The sequence below is a fragment of the Gossypium raimondii genome, chromosome 8, assembly GCF_025698545.1.
Source record: "Gossypium raimondii isolate GPD5lz chromosome 8, ASM2569854v1, whole genome shotgun sequence".
Lineage (NCBI taxonomy): Eukaryota > Viridiplantae > Streptophyta > Magnoliopsida > Malvales > Malvaceae > Gossypium > Gossypium raimondii.
The window spans coordinates 33,754,874-33,762,003 of record NC_068572.1 but is presented as its reverse complement, the minus strand read 5'-3'; the positions used below and the strand labels follow the sequence as shown (position 1 = coordinate 33,762,003).

Sequence of the window (7,130 nt, the reverse complement as noted above, 5' to 3'; positions counted from 1 at the left end):
AAAAGGTTAAATTTGATTATGTTTAGATCAAGAAACGAAGAAAATGAATTTGGATCGGGGAAAAATGAAAGTAATCGAATAGTCGATCGTGTCCGCTGATATCCGAGGTAAGTCTATTAGCAATTAAAAGTTATTAAGTTAATATTTACACATGTATACTAATTGTATTTTGTGTTGAGCTATATTTAAAAGTATATTGATTGAATAAATTTTGAAGTATGGATGATATTTATATATATAGCATGTTCGAATATACAAGTATAATCTTGTATAGATTTATGGGTTGAAATAAAGGTAAGAAATGTATAAGAGTATAGTTGATATTTGAATAAGCATGTATATGTATATGTATATATAATGCTAGGATATATATACATATATATATAAGTTATTGAAATTAGTTAAAGTATGAATGTTGCATAGGTATAAATTCTTGATTTTAAAGAGGTATGTATAATACATATATATGGTACGAATATATATATATATAAGTGGTTCAAGGTATGTTTCAATTCTTGTGAAATGAATCTAATGTTATGAATTAAAGATATTTATATATTGTTCGAATATATGTGTATATAAATATATAGGGTTTTGAATTGATTGAAGTATGGAAGTTATGAAAATATGTATATGAAGTCTCAATATATATATGTATATAATTGTATAAATTTTTGGAATTGAATTTAAGGTATGAATTATATATTATGGAATAAGTGTGGTTTGAATGGGTATAAACGTATATACAATTATTTGTATTGAGCTAAAAGTATGGATTGTAAGTACAGATATAAGCGAGCTATGGTCCGCCAATTTCTTGAAAGTGTGGTTAATGCTACATGAATTATCGTATATATTTTAAACATGTGTAATGCCAGTATGAGAAAGTATTCTTGTATTTGTGATATTCAGGTTCTGTACCTAGCAGGCTTTATGCCAGTGAATTTTTCAGACTTTAAGTCTAGCGGGCTACGTCTTGGTGATCCGAATCAGTTATAAACCTAGCGTGCTACGTCTTGGTGATCCGAATCGAGCTATAAGCCTAAGGTGCTAAGTGCCGTTGAATCTTTAAATTAAGTGATTCTATGTATTGAGTATAAATATATATGATTTTGTTTATATGAAATGGATAAGTTTATGAACATTGTATCAAGGTGGTTGATGATTATATAATCGTTCGAATCTTTGTGAATAGTAAGTATGTATATATATATATCGGTTGTCATGAAATTGTTGGATATATATATATGTGTATATATGTATGCATTCGGCATAGGTGGGTATAGGTGTAAATGTGCATTCGGCACTTATAGTGGATAAGTATAAAATTATGCTTTTGGTATATGTATTTGAATAATTATATTTAAATGGATCCGATGAAGTGCGAACAATAAGTACTATAGAAATCGGTATATGCGTTAATGATTATGTTAGTAAATTGATTATATGCATATAATGTATATACATTTGTTCGTTTATGTGTATTAGATAAATACACATCCATTTAGATTTAAACAAAATGACTTAATATAGCAATGTTTGATTAGTAATTATTATTGATAATTGTGATTTCAATAAATTTAATTAAAGAATTATATGATTCTTTTATATGTATTTTAGATATGCTATAGACTTACTAAGCTATAAAAGCTTACTTTGTTTGTTTTCGTCCATTTGCTTTTATCGATTTTGGAGACGTTTGAGCTCGGGGATCATCGGCATAGTCCATCACACTATCGACTTCTTTTGGTATTTTGTTAAATATTTGAACTCAATCTTATGGCATGTATAGGTTTGAGTACGATGTTAATTACATTTTGATTGTAAATTATAATAGCTATGCGAAAGTAATTAAATTTTTACGTTGTGATCAGTTTGGTTTTAAAAATGTTGAATTTGTTCGGTAATGCCTCGTAACCCTAATTCGGCGACGGATACGGGTTAGTGGTGTTACAACTGATAAATGTAAAAAAAAATTTAAATTTATCAGACCAGACCAATTTTTTGAATAATTATGAGAATAAGCCGATTCAGGGAAAACGCTTCCAGCTAGAAGCATTTTCAGGTGAAATGCAGAAAAAAGCTTCTAGCTGGAAATGCTTTCCGCATGTTGCCCAAAAAACGCTTCCAGCTAGATGCGTTCCCCCTCCCCAACGGCTAATTAAAATAGTCGTTGCCCTCCACCCCACAACGGTAAAAAAGAAAAAAAACCCTATAAACCCCCCACCATTACTTATTTTTCACAAAATTCCCTAAAAAATCTCTCAAAATTCTCAAACCACTATCAAATTTCTCTCAAATTCTCTCTTAAATCTATGATAAATGATAAAAGTAACATATTTTAATCTCGTTCTTAATACGTTTATGGATGATTATTTATGCAAATTGGTGAATTTTATGCTCCTAATCCTTTGAATTCATGTTTCTATACTTAGGAGAGCATTTGGAAGCGAAAGGAGCAAAAAAGAGTGAAAATCAGAAAAATAAAGCTGAATTCAGGAGCCATATGGCCTGGGCCTTCCCACGTAGGCTGGACACACAACCATGTGCCTGTAATAGCCCGATTTTTTAGTGATGTCGGAAATAGTGGTTTCGAGGCCACCAAATTCTACAAGTAAGTTCGTAAATATTATTATTTAATATTTACTAGTCAAATATAGTTTTAAAAAGGTTTTTGATTTGGTAATTTATGTTCTATAACAATTTATTAGGTTCAAGTGGTAAGACCCTAAGGTCAAGTGGTTTTAGAAAGTGAGGTATCAAGACCTCGTTTCTATAAACCGAGCCGTAAATATTTTTATAAATATTTACGGAGTTTCATTAAGGTGGTATTAAAGTTTCATTGAAAAATTTTAACGTTTCGATAGTTAATTAATTAAAAAGAACTAAATTGAAAAATGTGTAAAACTTGCTAATTATAGCAATTAGGTGATGAAATGATGTAATTATTAATTGAGGAAGGAATTAAGTGATAATTAAGCCCTAAATAGTATAGTGGGACAGTAAATTGATGGATAAGGACAAAATAATTAAATTATAATGGCAAACTTGTAATTTAGTTGAAATTAAAACAAAATTAAGTAAGAAGAAATAGGATTTCTTCTTCATTTTATTCTTTTGCCACTGACGGAACACCATAGAAATAGATTGGAGAATTGGTTGAGCATACGAGCTTCCATGTGAGTTCAATTCTTACCCGTTTCTTGTAATTTTTATGTTTTTGAGATAGTTGCAACTAGGTCCAGCTAACCCGTACCTTCGTTTCTAATTCTGTTAAAAATTTTGGAAGTTTCCATTGAAAAATATTAGATGTTTTTTATGAATAACATGGATTTGGAGCTTTGATTGTGTTGTGTGATGATTTTGTAAAGTGATTTTTGTTAAATATTGATTTTAGGATTAAATTGTGAAAATGTCAAAATATTAGGGTTTGATAGTGAATTTTAGGTTTATTAAGGGTTGTATGAGGGCCTAGAATATTTGGATAGGTTGTTTATTTGAGAAAATTAGTTAATGTGATAGATTAACTAATTAAGGGATTAAATTGCAAAAATTGTAAAAGTTTAGGTAATTGCATAAAGTAGAAAAATAAAAGGGTATTAATTGTAAAATGGATTAGAAATGAAATATATGCTAATAAATGAGTAATTTTATATTTTAGATCAAGATCTCGTAGATATTCGTGGAAAAAAAATAGCGGAATAGTTCCTAAACTTCTACAATTACTACAATTCAGTCCAGGTAAGTTCGTACGGTTAAAATTTAACATTTGTACAAATTGATGATTGGTATTATGCATATATTCTATTGCTGGAAATGAATTATTGTTTGAATTATAATATTGAATTGGATATCCGGTTTGAATTGAACGCGAGATTTGAGTACATACGTGATTTGGTGTATGACGGGGGTTTGGAGTGGAGATGGTATTGGAGGGAGATATTAGAATTTTACCCAAGTAAACGGGGTTCATCATTTGTTGTGAACTATCGTGTTTTATTTTATTTTTGGCATGATTGGGTGGATCAGCTCTTACTAGCTTCTGTTCAGCTTTCGAGCTTCTGTTGGCGTATTTGGGAGGACCAGCTCTTATGAGCTTCTGTTGACGATGTACTCTTATCCGAAAGTCGCTCTTCGAATGGAAAAATCTCGGTAAGGTGATTTATTTCATAAATTTGAAAGACATGTTATTTATTTTTGTATTGATTTAAATACGGATGTATTTGTCGATTGAAGTTGTGAATGACAGGGAGTTGTCATGGATGATTTTTATTATTATTATTTGATTTATTGTAATTAGTTCGGTAAGATTTTTGTTTATCTCGTCGAACTTACTAAGTTTCATTAAGCTTACTTGTGTTGTTTAATGTCATTGTATATTTTTGGAAGGTTGGACGAAAGGATCGGCACTCAAGTCACACTATCCAATTTATCTCGGTAGTTTTTGAAATGTTAAATTCAAATTATATGACATGTATAGGCTCTTGTGCTATTTTGGTTAATGTTTGGCTTATGTGAATATTATGAATGATATTTTGTGCAAATAACTAATTTGCAAAGGGTATGAGAATGAGGTATAGTTGTTATGCTAGTATGTGCGGCTTACATATATTTGATTTGTTATGGTTGTGGTAACTTTATTAGGTATTTTGATTTGGTATTGCTTGAATGAGTTGATGAATTGAATTAATGTGTATTTTGAGAGTAAATTATATATAATTGTGGTACCTAGGAGGGCATATTGGTTAGGCACATATTAGGTTAGTTTTGATGTGTTTTTATCTGATTAATGTCATTTTGATTTCGTATTTTAGTAAGTATTTCAGTTTCTTAAAGTCCAAGCAATTTGATTATGTTTGTATTAATGTATGATTTGAATGATTTACTATTTCGTTGTTAATACTCCATAACTCTGTTTTGGCGCCGGATATGGGTTAGAGGTGTTACAGTGCCAAACTATGTTGATTTCGCGACTTGCATCCCAAACAAGCAGAAAAAAGTATTTTTTTAGGCTTTCTAAGCATTCTAAAACATATAAATACCAAATAGAAGAAGAGAGAAGGGTGTCATCAGAGAATGTCGACGAAAACAACTCAATGAACACTATTGGAGCCAACTCTGAAGCGAATTTCCTAGCCCGTGTTCGACCCTGTGTAACTCACTGACTTGGGTCACACGACCAACCCACACCCGTGTGCCACGCTGTGTACCCTTCAAAATGGCCTCACACGCCCGTGTGATAGGCCGTGTGCTAGGCTGTGTGAAAACTTGAGGGTATACTGACTTGTGCCACGCGGCCAAGCTACACGCCCATGTGCTAGGCCGTGTGAAGCTACTAATATAATTTCAAAGGAAGTTATAGGGGACACACAACCGTGTCACCTAGCCTTGTGTCACACACGGCTGAGACACACGCCCATGTCTCTGCCCGTATGGAAAAAAATAGGTCATTTTCCAAGCCATATTTCTCACCCAAATTGGTACCAACCTACACACATCAATATGCATACAACCATGGCATAAATAGGCAACCAAAATCAACAAATATCAAGTTTATAACATGTAATAATATCACATACCATCATGATACATATAAGCACCTCAAATGGCCACTTATAAACATGCAAACTATGTATCCAAATGTACCTAATTGGTCAAACACATATATGAAATCTTTGTGTCTAAAACTTAGCATGTATGCCACTTATAAATCTCAACCAATTGATACCTAAAATACCGATTCAAAATAAAGACATTCACATAACTTCCATACATCATATACTATAAGGCTATTTACATATATATATATATACATAACCAAATTCAAGCCAAATTAAATGGCTACAACATAACAAAACATATGGGTTTCCAATAGCCAAAAGACCTATACATGCCATTTATCCCAAATATAAAGTCAAAAGTACCAAAATAACATTTGATAGTGTGATGTGTTCCCTGACAACTTCCAATCCGAATGAGCTTCTGAATCATTATAAAACACGAAAAAATAAACAGACTAAGAAATTAAGCTTAGTAAGTTCGTATAACACAGAATTAAACTTACCATTTAACCACAATTTAAGTAAGTATTTCAAAAGTATAACACAATTCAATTTGGCCAAAGCCTATCACATAATCAATAACCAAGTTAGCCATGTATTCATATAAAAACTGAGAATCATGTATGAATTCAACAATTATTAAATTCCATGTACATGTAATTTCTATACTAGTTCGTATTGAACTTGTATAATCTCGCAATGACACTATGCCCGTTGAACCACTTAGAATATCGTTAGATATGCGGGTAGCACACACCAGGTGCACTGAACTATAATCTGTCAATTTCTATACATATACGCTCTTTCGAGCCATAATCGGTAAGCTCCTCTGAGCTAAACAACGGTAAGCTCATACGAGTTGAGAATCGGTAAACTCTCACGAGTTGTAAATCGGTAAGCTCATACAAGCTGTGGTGGGTCGGCAACACATGCAAGACCTCAACCAAATCAATAACCCTAATGGCATGTCATTTGTATCCTACGAATTCCTAAGGTTCAAACGGGGCTCGGTATTCTTCGTACGTCATCGGTTATGCATTCGATAATCATACATACTAATTAAATCATTCACATACATATATTTCAATTAAAGTATATAAATACTCAAATTAATTATACGAACTTACCTCAAACTCGTATGGAGAAGTACGATCGTTTAATCCACGACTTTATCATTTCCCCGATTTAATTCTAAAAGTTGCTTTTCTTGATCTATATAATCAAATTTAACTAATTTAAGCATCATTCTATTCAATTTAATCCAAAATTCATGTCATGAAAAATTACCATTTTGCCACTATACTTTTTACTTCTTTACAATTTAGTCCCTAGGCTCATAAAATGAAATTCATGCAATTTCATCCACACCTAAGCCTAGCCGAATTAAATATGTGCTTATAGCAGCCCATATTTTCAAAAATTCACACATTTACCACACATTTTTCATATTTCACAAATTAACCCCTAATTGACAATTTCAATAAAACTCACTTAACAAAAGTTGTTTATTTAACAACAAAGATTCATTTTATTCCATTAAACTTTAAAACTCTAACATATTCATCAATG

General features: G+C 31.5%; 1 long non-coding RNA gene across 1 annotated transcript; it reads left to right on the top strand.

The window, feature by feature from the left end:
* The first annotated feature begins 2,651 nt into the window (after nucleotides 1-2,651).
* LOC128043133 (uncharacterized) lies at nucleotides 2,652-4,591 on the top strand. The gene is made up of 2 exons (XR_008198916.1): nucleotides 2,652-4,152; nucleotides 4,390-4,591. It is a non-coding gene; the product is annotated as an uncharacterized LOC128043133 (long non-coding RNA).
* Nucleotides 4,592-7,130: the final 2,539 nt, after the last annotated feature.